Source organism: Triturus cristatus, chromosome 10, assembly GCF_964204655.1.
Source record: "Triturus cristatus chromosome 10, aTriCri1.1, whole genome shotgun sequence".
NCBI lineage: Eukaryota > Metazoa > Chordata > Amphibia > Caudata > Salamandridae > Triturus > Triturus cristatus.
The window spans coordinates 1,055,800,781-1,055,815,700 of record NC_140593.1 but is presented as its reverse complement, the minus strand read 5'-3'; the positions used below and the strand labels follow the sequence as shown (position 1 = coordinate 1,055,815,700).

The window sequence follows — 14,920 nt, the reverse complement described above, 5'->3', positions numbered from 1 at the left end:
ATCGAACAGGCCATCATGTCCTGATGGCAGTGCTCCCTAATGACCCAACTGTTGGAATCTCTCCGCCAACGACACAACAGAGTTGGGATCATCGGTGTAGGTGCATCAGACCATCTGCACTCTTTAAAGTGTATGGTCTGATGTTCTGTGAACCAAACTGAAATAAATTATAGTGTTCCCCCACACTCTGGGGAAAAAACTCCCTTCTTGTTTTTCAAAAACAAACTGCCACTTAGTGATTTTGTTTTTGAAAAACAAATATTTTGCTGAGCTACTGCCTGAAACATGGCATGTACTCACCAAACTATCAGTGCCTTCAGAGGAGTCGACATGACAGCGGCTCCTATGAAGGCACAAAGATCTCCGCAGGGCCAACGGAGATCTCAAAATATGGTGGGTGGTAGTCCACACCCACATAAACAGCAGGTTACCAAGATTTTATTATATTGAAATTCTACAATCTGTTATAAGGAATATGAGTTTCTTGTCCAAGGATAAATGTGAGATTTTTCAATAGAAACCGGGCTTCAACATCCAAACACTTTGATCCATTATTAAGACCATTGCTAAAGGAAGCAATTCTTAAACCATACATGTTCTAAATTCTTTCCTGTCATTTCGCTGTATCAAATTAAGTTAAACAGATAATAAAGTGCATAAATCAAATAGTAAAATGCTTAAATTGTAAACAGTCAGTATCAAGCCCACATTATCTTGACAGAAACAAAAGTGCCACAATCTAACACTAAAATGTATTATTGCAAAGTCCTATTTAAATTAATTACTCCAGAATAATGTGTCTAATTTCTTCCTAAGGTGCTGGATGCCAAAACAGAATCATGTACTTTTTATCTAGCCCAGTGTTCATTCATTCACCTGCAACCCTCCTCCCCACCATGCATTGGGGGATCCTTACTCCCACTATAGATCATATGGCAATCATATTGATCATATAGAGAACACATTACCTGTGATTTTTCTACTCATAAAAACAAAAAAAAATAGTATATGATTTTTTGGAACATAGGGGCTCATTACGATGGCGTAACGACCGCCACTGCTGGGCCGGCGGTGGCAATCATTACGCCGTCGTAAGGAGAATTACCCACCGCCATATTACGATGGAGGTGGGTATCGCAGCGGACGGAAAGTCCGTCTGCCGCTTTTCCGCTGGCAGGCAATTGTTACGATTCTACAGCCATATTAGGATGTCGATGGTTAAAGGCCTGGCTGGGATTGGCTTTTGGGGCCCGTTGTGGGGCCCCATTGGGGGTGCACCTGGGGGGCTACCCCCTACATTTTTCTGCACCAAGTGGCAGGCACCATGTGGTGCCTGCCATGTAGTGCAGTGAAATGCCAGGCATGCGATTTTAACATCGCGACGGGTGCTGCTATAAGCAGCACCCGCCGCAATGTTAAAATGCGGAATGTGACCGCCAAGGTGGTGGTCGCATCTTAATTTGCGGTGCGGGACTGCCGCCTGTCTGGCTGCCAGTCCCAACACAGTGCGGATGGCAGGCGGACTCAGGTCCGCCCGCCATATTAATAAGCCCCTTAGTTCCTACAAAGGTTGCTGTGTAGACTTAAGTTGGTAAATGACTGCAATTCATCATCATAAATCAACTGAACTTGATTGCTGAAACAAGGCAGCTTTAATACCTAAGGCTTGAAATTGAGGCATAATTTGTCTAAACCTGTTTCACCTCAAGACTGAATCTTAAATCCTATCTCGAAAACCACCCTATTCTATGGTGTATTACTCATAGTTCTAAATAGAGATTTGCTGCTGATTTGGACTATCCTCTGGGTCAGAGACCCACTACTAGAGTTTCTCCATTCATTTAGAAAACAAGACAAATGTCTGATTCAGTCTTTCTAACTGCTCCTTAATACATGTTGTGGATTGAGTGTGCCTGCTTGATCTTTTGGAGTTTGTTTGCAATTGTATTGAGAATCTGTGCAGTGCGTAAGCCTTGCAGAGACATAATTTCTTGCCCTTTGATAAAAATAGATATTTGTAATTTTTTGGATGCATCTTATAATGTCAGCCATCAGAGTTAAAAGATCCTTCAAACTGTGAAGCCTCAAACTTAAGATCAGCATCATGCACTTCCATGCACACAAAAGCGCTATCAGATTGTATTATTGTTTTCCTCCTTCCCCGACTTACTTATTGAATAATCAGAGTTGTGAATGCTACCTTCTTAGTTGGACATCAAAGCACGATTGTGAGGCTGAAACAGAGGGTATAAATCACGAGGTGCTGCTCTGCTTACAATATTTGCTTAGATGAAACCAATGGACTCAAATATTTGTTTAGAAGAGTCAACTGTTAATTCATGAGTTCCAATCACAGTAGTTGGATCAGTGAGATTTGCTGCTCTTTCCTCTACCTTATTTTGGGTAAAAATGGTGGTCTCCAGGTTAAACTCTGTACTAAGCACAGAATGAATCTGTGTCTGAGATTGAGGAATTGCAGTATTCAGGGGGGAATATTGTGGTGTACAACTGGATGGGTCCTTTAGCTCCAGAGTGGAATTGCCATAATTAGGAGGCGGTTGTTAATTTTTACCTCCTGAAACTTGTACTCCGGGAAATTTCAACATTTGACCTTCTGGCTGCTTTCTGGAACAAAGCTGTAAGTTATTTTTCATTTCACTGGGGCGTATTCTTGAGGAGACTGACTTAATTAAGTCTCACATGAAACTGCTTTTCCTCTTGAAAGAGTATATGCCTCGAGAAGGGAGAAGAATGGGGCTTTTATTTAATTATAGATTCAACAACAATGCTTTGACAATACCAAAGCCAGAGTAATCCCCTCTCCCTGAGTGGGGTGTTACTAACTGAGTACAACACTGATCGCTCCATCCCGACCACCAATCAAGACATTATGCAGGATGTCATTCACTGCAGAAAAAAAGCCCCCATGACTTTATGGAAAGATACCACAAGGCACTCTACAGTGTATGATTGGCAGATACTTTATCATTCAAAGCAACCTCTGCTGTATTAAACTCCATTTCAAACAAGGAGAGGGGTTTTTGACATTAGCTCCCTCCAATGTTGAGGATGAAAACGCTGTTGCTGCAGTAGATTCAGTCAACTTGGATCTGAAGGTCGTCGGGACTTCAGCTTCACTGATGGTTCTAACTGGATACTTCATCCCCACTAATTTAAGTATGCTTTCCTAAGTTCATTTAATTAAAGAGCTTCTCATCAAAGGAGTACTCATGACCCTTTACCTTGATAACATTTTTAAACTGATACATGCCCCATATTTTTCCCAAAAGTTGCATTCCTAAGCTGATCAACAATTCTTTTGTAATTTTTTGACAAAAAAAGGCACCATTGGTTCTTTACATAATCATGGCCAAATGATTTACTTAAGAGTACTGGGTAAAGTTCTGAGTTATCTAAAACAAATATTGATACATATTTAACCCAACAAATAAGCCACCACCTACTTTAATAGAGACACATGTATTCCAGTGAAGTTGTGCGTAGGGGAACAACCCAGAGCCCACAGTACATAAGGTACTGGTCACAAAAATTATTTGACAACAGAGTGCTAAAGCTGTAAATTAGACCTAAACAGTTAAGAAAAGCCAATAAAATGTAATGCATTCAAGGGCCTTTTCACTGAAGCAAAGCTGTGTTTCTTTGAATAATCTTTGTTAAAATCAGCATTGTGACAGTAATGTTAATCTGTGTTTCCTTTTATAATGTATGCTACCTGATTTTCTTTTCACTGTAATTTAATATGATTTTAATGGATTTCTAGACTCCAGTGCATGAGAGACACATTCCATCCAGTGAATTAGGTCATAGTGGAGTCCTTATTACAGCTAATATTTCCTAGTAGGGTGTCCTACGTTTGTGTTTCCAGATGTCCTCAGATTCCACTTTTTTGCCAAGGATTCAAACATCCCTTTTCCATCTTTGATTCCTGTAGAGCTCCTTTATCTACATGTCTTTGCACTACCCCAAAAACCTTGACACAAACCCACCCACACACAAACACTGTTGCTCAAATTGTTCCTAGTGAGAAAAGGCAATTTAGTTCTGTTTTTGAAGTTCAGATTCATCTAAACTGTCTCTGCAAGTCTTTTCTTTGTGAAGTCCCATCCTTCAAGATATGCCAGCTATCAACTTCCTCTGATGGCCAGCATTTTTCTCGCCTTGTTTTTTGGAGATGTGACTCTTTTTACCTCAGAAGCAAAGTGTACTGCTGAGAGGGCAAATGCTCCTTTTTCCCAAATCATCTAAGATTTTTACTTTTGCACACCTAACTCCATACCAGAATAACAAACAGCAGTTGCACAGTTCAGACTCACCACTTTGTCAGTAACTTTTCTAGAGCATTGCACTATTTTCTCCTCCACGCAAGCAGAAGTACCCTCCTTTGTATGCCAGCTAAATCAAATTGCCCTCTTTAAAAAAAATAACTGCTTTAAAGTATTTCCCTCCTAAAAGCTACCAGACTTGATGTGTGTAAACAAAATGAAACGTGTTAATATTCTAGACTAGAAATACTTGTTGTGTGCATACTTGCCATCATTAACAATATTTACCTGGCAAAAATGGGACATAGTGGACTGATAAAGCACTTACACCCTGGCATTCCTGTCATTTCAGATGTTTCCTATCATTAAACAATGTGGGGACGTTTTGAGGCAGAATTTCGAAAAGAAAATAGAAAAAGATGAACCTGTGAATATGAAGGAGTGAGTATGCCTATGGAGCAACACTTGGTTAAGTCGGGTTTGTATGGGATTAGTGAGGGGGAAAGCTCCTCGCTTGTTTTCTTTTCTTTTTTGCAGTGTTATATAGTGCAAACTTTGCTCAAGGGCATTAGAGAGATGTAATGTGGGAACAAGAGTGCATTATACAAATCAGAACCATTTTCTTATATTTTATGCACAGGGAGATTAAGTTATGTACCCAGAATCACAGGATGTTGAGGTGACGCTAATGATTTTGTCTATGTAGGCAAAGCAATACTATTCATTTCAGGTTCACATAGAACAGCATATCTAGTGCTTTTATTAACTCATCCTGAAATATTATTTATTTCTACAGTGAATGACATATCTTATGCTCTGTAGAACCCCAAAATCCATGCATGATTTGTCATCATTAAAACAGTTTGGAAATCCATTGAATTCTCCCATTCTCTTCTCAGCGTCTTTGGAGCATACAGCTTGGATGTAATCACAAGCACCGCCTTCAGTGTGAATATTGACTCGCTAAACAACCCCAATGACCCTTTCGTCATACACATCAAGAAAGTGCTGAAAATTGGCTTTCTTAACCTGTTTATACTGATTTCAGGTAGGAAAGAATCAATATTCTCCATCACGGATCCTATCCTCAAAGAACCTTTGCTCTCCTCTCTTTGGTTTTAGAAAACATTTGCATAGGGCGTTCACCTTTACACTGTCTGTGTTGGTGCACCCCTGGTGCTGTAGTCTATGCTGGTGGTTCTTTTGTAATATGGAAAAACAAAACATCTATACAGATAATAAATATATCTAAGCATAGGATTAGTATACTTAACTCTACATGTATTTATCTTGACAATATATATATTCAAGGTGCATAGATGTGGAGTTAAAAAGAACAAATCTATACAAACTCGTAAATACTTAACTCATCAATAATTTTGCTAAGATATTTTTGTAGCATGATATTTAATTTCTGCTGTTTGAAGAAAATGAAGTTCCTGGGCCGACCCCAACTGCCCTTCCGAGTTGTGAGGGATCACATCCCTACACCCAGCCCATCCTGCCACCAGGTCTAAGTCATTGTTCTGGAAACAGTTTTCACACCTCATTAAGTTCATGAACTGGGTGTGCGGAGGCTGGCAGGCTAATTCACTTTAGCCTCTATGAGATTTAACTAGGGAAAAGGTAATGTTTTAAAAGTTGCTTTTCCGAAATATTTATTACAAATCTAACTTCACTGATTAATTGGATTTTTAATCAATAAGAAATATATTCTTTGAATAACTATTCTAGCAATTTCCAGTCAAATGTTTTCAGATTAATGTTCATAATCTGTACTCTGACATTGTCTAGTATTCAGCTACAGCCCTACCAGTGAAAATTTATTTTTTGTGGGCCAGCCACTGGAAGAACATGCCAACTCTAATTTCACACACGTTCCACTTTTAAATATCAGGCACTCAATCTTGTGGGCAACTAGATGTACTTAGGGAGTGATATTAATATGTAAAAGGAGGATTTCCAGCCTGTTAAAATAGTTTATTTTGAGAGGTTTGACAACAGGTTTTATGAGTCAGTCAGGCTGCATGTAGTAGGCTTAAAGCAATGTTTTACAGGCTCACTCTGTGGTGCTGTCCACAAGTGGCATTTAACTTTCAGGCCCTATGTGCATTTTCTACACCGTGTACTTGTAGGCAGGTTAAATATGTCAATCAGAGATATGCCAATATGGCCATGTTTAAAAGGGGAAAACAGGCACTTTACTCCTGTTTAACCAAGTTCCACTGCACAGAGTTCTAAATCCAGTACAACAAATAAGGCAAATATTGTGGGGAAATCCTTTCAATGATGGTCATCTCTTACACAGGCCATATTTTAGAGCTGGTTCAGACAATTATCTTCAGTTTTTATGATCTATCTTTTTCTCAATATCTGAAAATTAGATTTTATGATTTGGGAGGTTTGCAGAGCTCCATCCTGTTACTGAAGTGTCTACTCAGTCTTGTGATCTCCTGGACATTAGTAGTCAACTGGTGTAAAAAGCCTAGTTAGGGAGTACACGTGCTTCTGAAAAACTGGCTGCGTCTCTGATGTTCATAGATAAGGGAGATATTTACAGGTCAGGGATTCTTGAGAGACACAACCTTTTAGGCAAATAATACAAATGCAGAAGTAGGATGTGATTGTAGTAACTACATTATTTTTATTAGGTTCAGACTCCTTGATAAATTTTTTTAAAACATTTTTTGTGGTCTACACCAAGCTTCTTCCCCAATTGTAGGCCATATTTATCAAGGTGTTGCATCACTTTTGCACAACACAGCATGGTGCAAAAGCGACGCAACCCCTAAGATGCGATTTATCAAGCCGGCAAGGCCCCCTTGCGTGACCCTGGGTTGCTTGACAAATCCAGAGTAACGCAACGCAGTGCATTTCACTACTATGGTGCCGATTACGATCCTGGAAATTTTTTCACCGTACGACTCGTATCCGGTCTTTTTACCGTACGAATCGTACAAGTAGCGTACAAACTGCCAAGTACGATTCGTATGGGAAAAAGTCCATACGAATCGCATTCGGAAAATTTCCCCACACGTCCTCGGGTCGGAAAAAGTGTCTGACACATCCCCGGACGATATTACGTACAAATGTGAAAAGTGAAGTCTGAGCGCGCAAGTACGATCCATCCCGTGCGTCCGATGTTACAACCATATGGAAAAAGCACCGTACGGACCGAACTCCCATGGCAACCATGGAGACATGTGCCCGCATACGCGCCGAACCCCCCCTAGCCCCCGTGAGTACGTGCCGAACCCCCCGTGTATGTACACCCGCGTACGAGTCGAACCCCCCCGTGTATGTACACCCGTGTACGTACGAGTCGAACCCCCACCCGTGTATGTACACCCGTGTACGTACGAGTCGAACCCCCACCCATGTATGTACACCCGCGTACGAGTCGAACCCTACCCGTGTATGTACACCCGCGTACGAGTCGAACCCCCCGTGTATGTACACCCGCGTACGAGTCGAAACCCCCGTGTATGTACACCCGGGTACGTACGAGTCGAACCCCCCCATGTATGTACACCCGTGTACGAGTCGAACCCCCACCCGTGTATGTACGGTGCGTACCCCCACCACGGGGGTTCGACTCGTACGTACACGGGTGTACATGCACGGGGGGGTTCGACTCGTACGTACACGGGTGTACATACACGGGGGGTTCGACTCGTACGTACACGGGTGTACATACACGGGGGGGTTCGACTCGTACGTACACGGGTGTACATACACGGGGGTTCGACTCGTACGTACACGGGTGTACATACACGGGGGGTTCGACTCGTACGTACACGGGTGTACATACACGGGGGGGTTCGGTGCGTACTCACGGGGGCTGGGGGGGGGGGGTACGGCACGTACCGGGCCCCCTGATCTGGTCGTTTACGCGGCGTACTTCGCTTTTCCGGCACTTTTTGGGTGCCGTGAAAATATTGCCGTCCGGACTGCTGTCGGTTCGAATCGTACTTCCTGGGTCGAGAAACGCAGCCTGAAAGCGTCCCGACGTCACGTCGGAGCATTCCCGGATCACATTCGTATGTATATTTTCGTCGGTCGGTGTTTTTTACGATTCGTACGGAAATGGTGTTTCCGTGCGAATTGTACTTCCATGTTTGTAAAGTTTTACAACCGGGTACGAGTCGGACGGAGAAAACTCTCCGACCGATGGTTCGTACCCGGTTTTTCCAGGATCGTAATTGGCACCTATGTGTTACTCTGCCCCAGGGAGGCGTTCCATGGGTGGTTCGTGGGCGTTCCCTCCCAACACCCATGTATTATGACACATTCCCAGATTTACTATTACTGGCAGATCTTGGAATGCGCCACAATGCTACACCTTCCCAGGGTCGCGTATTGAGGAGAAATATTTTTATTTCTGTTCGTTTTTTCATCTTTCTATGTTTGCTTCATTTTGCAGCACACATAGAAAGAGGTAAATGCCCCGGGAATTTTTTGTGTACAGGAAGGTATCCCTTCCTGCACAAAAACAATTCTCCTTACAATGCAGGCACCCTTGCACCATGGAGCAAGAGGGCCTGCGTTGGCGCTAGGCAGCAGCACATTGTACTCCAGCACCTGGAAAAGGCACATTCCTGCTCTTTCGCTGTTATGCAACACAGAATAGCAGGGTGGCGCACTGCACTGTGTGACTTCTTCATAAATATGCTCCTGAGTCTGTTACATTACAATGCAAAATCTGAAAGCACAATTAGGAGCCAGCAAGCAAATTCATAGTGCAGCAAGATTTCTGGAAAGCCCTGCCAAGAAAGGTTGACCAAGGCTGTGCTGTGCTGAGTGTAGAATGAAGACTGATCTAAAATGTTGCCCCTCTCCCATGGCAGCAAGCATAGGCTCTACGACTGTGAGTGATATAATTCTCAGAGTAAGAGACATCGTATTTGGGAGGGATCTTTTGTTATCCTTTCTCTATTGAGAAGATGTTTGTACATTCTAACCTCCTGTAGCAGCTCCACCCATTAGAATGGGAAACTAAGTGCTAGGCTATTGTTGTTAAATCTTTCCTTTGCCCCCTTGGCAACTGAGGCTTTATTACAATCAACTATTGCACTGTATATTAGCCTACATTGACATACCATTTTCATTCTCAAACCTATGGAATCTGGAATGGTTGGTTGTAGAACTCCTGCCTTCTGTTTTGTTACATTGGCTGCCCATTGCAGTTTGTGCCACTGTGAGTAGTCCGTAAAGTTTTACATGGACTGGTCCCACAATTCCTGAAAGGAAGAATCCATCTTGACGCATGAAATGGAATGCAGTAGTCATTTTGGACTTGTTTCTTACATTATTATATAGAGTATCATTACAAGTGGTGATGTTCTATATGCGGTAATTATCGCTGAGATGTGTGGAATTTATTCTGTGCTATAACCATCACCTACAGCAAGATTTGTCCCTGAATTGGGGCACTGCATGCAGATTATGGTGCTTTCCGTACCAAACCCTGCATATCCTAGAATTTACCAGCTATTTTTTTCCACAAATAATATTGACAGGTTTGACCTTCCGAAATGTATCGGTCTTGCAATTTTTGGTTCACTGACAGAATATCAGCTACAAAAACATTGGCATCCTATACTGCTAAAATAAATGACAAAACTATCGGAAAGAAAATATCGATGTCACTAATATCGTTGTCCAAAATATTGTTTGTTTATATATATATATATATATATATATATTTATATATATATATATATATATATATATATATATAACATAAATATTAAACATTATATTTTTAAAGTAACAGTGATATAATAAAAATTACAATTATTTTATTAATTTAAGAAAATATATAACTGATACTTATTTTTATAAATTAAATACATATATTAATATACACATTTAGTTATAGATAAATTATTTTAAAATATTAAACTAATCATTTTAATTTATATGTTAATTAATATTTTTTTAAATATAATATGACAACATATATATATATATTCATATATATATTTATATTATCTACTGGCAGTCGCCAGTAGATAGTTATAGTTAGGACCGAGTTCCTATAGGAAATCTGAAAATTCTATTTTGAATAACTTTGGCGCCGGTTGACGAATCCTCGCGAAATTTTCAAAACTAATGGGGCGCTCCGCTCAACTCCTACCCTGAAAGTCTCGGGGTGATTCGTCAAGCGGGGGCTGAGAAAAAAGGGGGGTCCCAAAACGCGTTTTCCCCATGCATTTTCCCATCGGACCTTTAGTCGAAGGTACAGCCCGAACGGCTGAACAGAATTACTTGAAATTTGGCAAAGAGGTAGTCCTCAGGTCAGGGATGTGCCTTTTGCATATATGGTGTCAATCTGTTCAGTAGTGTCTGAGAAAATTGCAGTTAAAAGTACATAAATATCTATATGCGCGGACCGTGCGCGCACCGTGCGCGCACCGTGCCGTGCGCGAGCGTAATTCTGATTGGTGGTTAGATGTCAGTCAACGTTCAAATCGGTCGAAATCAGGAAGTGTCGGACGCCATTTTGTGTGTGGCAGTGAAAAACAAAGGTGGAGAACGTGAAAAGGGGGCAGGGTAGAGAGTTCCTGACCCCCTAGCCTTTGTCAGGAGGTCCCTGAAGGACCCAGAAGGGTGAAAAAAACATTTTATTTTTTTTTCAAAAAATCGCGGGGTGCGCACAGTGAAAACCCCTTAAAAAAAAAAAAAACATTTTAAACGAGCCATTCCATATTATAGGATACAGTCAATCTACAACTATATACATAGGTAGTTAATTGTAAAATAAATATAGTAAAAATATAATATTACATACATAAATTAGCATTTAAAAAACCTTGCAAATTCACTTAAAAAAACATAGGTTTCACACACGTTATAGTTAGGAATTAGCATTTTAAAAACCTTGCAAATTCACTGAAAAAACCATAGGTTTCACACATGTTATAGTTAGCTGGACATTTCACTCGTAAAAAAACCATTGAAATTCCCCCATTATAGTTAGTTCAGCTAAATATAACTCGCGCGACCGCAATCCACTGCTGATGATGTCACATATTACATCACTGTATTCACTAAGATACTGTTAATAAGTCAGTTATACAATTAATTTTACCAAAAAAAACATCCATTTAGACACTTATTTACCCATTTATTCTTCCATTAACCTTTAGATATACATATATAAAAAATATTTATTTTTCAGAAAGACACATATTCACTGGATGATGTCATCAGTGATGTCATCAGTGATGTCATCAGTGATGTCATTTGAGATGTCATCAGTGATGTCATGAGTGATGTTACTGACCATGTCATGAGTGATGTAATATGTGACGTCATCAGCAGTGGATTGCAGTCGCGCGAGTTATATTTAGCTGAACTAACTATAACGGGGGAATTTCAATGGTTTTTTACGAGTGAAATGTCCAGCTAACTATAACATGTGTGAAACCTATGGTTTTTTCAGTGAATATATATATACATACACATATATGCATACATACACATACATATACCCAATAACCAATAAAATAAAACATTTAAAAAACAGACCAATATAACTACAAATGAAAAAGAAACAATATAAAAAATTAAATGTCATAAAATATATTACATATTAAAAAGCTTACTAATTAGAAATATAATTTTAACTAGACAAAAACGTAATAATATAAATTTGAATAGAAAAAAAAAATAGAAATAACTGTGGACTAAAAGGCCCGCACCTCAATCATCTCGTAAATAATATCTAGTGTGTCGTGCAATATTCTTCCGGCACCTGCGCTTTTCGGTGCCACTGTCCAGAAGATCGAGGATTATAGCACATAAAAAGGTGCACCAGGGAATAGTCAAGCTCCAATATACATTCAAGTGTCTCCTTTATTATCTCTCTTCAGTAAGACCAAGATAAAATCCAGCCAATGAGTTTCATTCCAATTACTTCTGGAACTTTATCAGGGCATGAAATTGTCGCAGGCAAGTATTTCTGTAATCATCTAACGTCCATCCATGAGGTGTAAATTCAAAAATCACCACAACAGTTCATCAATCCAGTTTGTAGTAAGTGGCTAGTGCCAAAGAAGTTCCGGAAGTACTTTATTTAATACCCTGATACGTATCATCAGAGGTCTTATATAAACCAGAAAATACTTGCCAGAGACTATTTCATGCCCTGATGAAGTTCCAGAAGTAATATTAATTAAATATGAATTATTAATTTATTAATTATAAATAATTTATTCCCATCCTATATCTTTACAAAACCCAAAGCCCACACCTAAAACTTAAATTAAAAACCAAATGTAATCATATAATTAACATAAATAATTATCAATTCAATAATTAATAATAATAAAAATGGTGGTATTAATTCGTTATAATTAATTTACTTCCCACCCTATGCCTCTTCAAAACCAACAACCCACCCTTAAAACTTACATTTAAAAAACATTAATTACACAATTAAGTATCAATTAACTAATTCATATTAATTAAAAATGAATGATTAATTAATTACAATTAATTTACTTCCCACCCTGTACCACTATAAGCCCCACAACCTGCTGCGGTCCTAAAAATGACAAAACACTATTACATTAAATTTAAAAACTCACTGTATTAAAAAATATTAACAATATTTATACAAACAATTTATGGGCCTTTGTTTAACTTTGGCGGTATCAGAGCAGGTCCCCCCGTTCCGAGAGCGCAAAAGTCCCACGGTGGTGCCTCTGAAATAAGCACCGCAATGGGAGTATCAAAGGAAGTCCCTGCAGGGCATGGACTGTTAAGTCCATACCCTGCAGGAACTGGGGTGCATGCATACAGGGGGGCACAATATGGAGCGGAGGCAACAGGGGGATCTGTTGTAATCCCTTTGTTTCCTCACCGTTACACTTTTCATGGCGTTCTCACCAATATGAAAAGTGTGGCGGTGAGAAAATTAGTAATATGCTTGGCGGTACCCCGGGGGTACCTACAGCATATTACCAGCCTCACACTGCTGCAAGACTGCCAGGGATTGCGGATCCCTGGCAGTAGCAGTGGTTCTGTGGTGATCCGACCGCCATAGTCAGAATATGGCTTCTGAGTTCTTGTATGACTTTCCTCTTAATCTCAGAATAATTGCACAGCCGTCAGATCCTGGAGTTTTAGATTATGTTCAATATGAACTCTGCTTCTGTCCTTCACGAGAAACATTGATATGTCCTTATTTCTTGACAAGGTTCTTACTTCCGTTTTACAGGGCCCTCAGTAAATGGGTCTGAAATCCTTTATCTGGTCATTATCAAGTGCAAGAGTGTACTGAATTCAAGTTCTGATGAAGGGAATGAGGCATAACTTTGAAAATCAGTGTTTGCACAGTGATTTCCAGGTTTTGTCCCCACTCTGAACATATTTGCCCTCACAATTGCGCCTCCTGTTCACAAACAAAAAGTGACAGGGAAGTTTCTGCTAACTCATATTTCTAATTCAAATGGAAGCAAGCATTTTCACCTGAATCAGGTGTTTCAACCTCATAGGGCCCAGTCACATAGGCAAATTTACATGTGCAGATTTACTCAAGTGTAAATCTACTTCTACACCTACATGTAAGTCTGCAGTTTTTCACTATTCACTATTTCTGAGTGTAGAGTTACACGTTAGTGTAGACTTAAATATCTCCACTGACTCGGTCTGGGAGTGGCGCTATCTAAGACAGAATTAACAAGTATAAAGTTACTACTAGTAACTTTTAACACAGAAACTGAGATTTTCCTACAGTATGGAGGAAATAATAAAGTTTATTAAATTATTGAAAAAATATTATTATGAAATATTTAAAACAATGAATCTTAACATAAAACGAATAAAATGAATGTTATAGTACGTTCATTCATCGACTTAAATGTTCATTGAATAAAAAATTACTATATATTAATTTAATTTATAAATGCTAGTTTTGAACAGAATTTTTAAAAAACACCCTCACTGGTATTTTCCTATTTGAATATTATTTCGTAAATTTAATTAAAAGTTATACTCTTTTGTGGATAAGTATATGTATTTGTACGTCCCTCCTCAACCACTCCTTACCTTTTCTTAAAACCCTTCTTACTTATCCCTAAACTCCTCCAATTTAGTAAGTGTCCACCTTTTTCCAGCCAATTCTTTTGGCATGTACATCAAAATCCTAGGCTTATGCGTGAGGATATGTCTTCCCCTTTGCCAGAGGACGCTGCATAGAAATGATAGGAGAAGCGGAGGTCGCGGCTCGTAGGTTTGTGACTAGCAGTTTGTAGTACATGAGTAGTAGTACTGTAAGACTACTAAACGTACTACAACATGCAGTTTGTGTGAGTTCCCAAAATGCGTGCCTTGTTTTTCCATAAGAAACATTTCATAGCTCAATATTCTTGTATCTTCCTGCTACACTGCCACTTTTTGCTAAAAAAGCATTTTTTTGCATTTCTCCTACTTCTTTACACCGTTTTTGGAGCTAAAATCAAGCTTACATTTTTATTAATTTCAAACTTGTTGAGTCTTTCTTAACCTTATTTCTCTTTCTAATTCTAAATTTTAAACCTATCATTTTCTACTAATATTCCTGGTTTCCGGTGTTTCCAATTTTCTCAGTTTTCTTCTCTTCCGAACTGCTGGCCCGAGTATTAAAAAAA

General features: G+C 39.5%; 1 pseudogene across 1 annotated transcript in view; it reads left to right on the top strand.

Moving 5' to 3' along the window:
- Positions 1–14,920, top strand: part of LOC146796554 (cytochrome P450 3A5-like) — a 152,356-nt pseudogene that overhangs the window by 80,310 nt on the left and 57,126 nt on the right. The window contains exons 6-7 of the transcript XR_014969636.1: positions 4,636–4,724; positions 5,183–5,331. The product of XR_014969636.1 is annotated as a cytochrome P450 3A5-like (transcript). The remainder of the gene's footprint in view (positions 1–4,635; positions 4,725–5,182; positions 5,332–14,920) is intronic.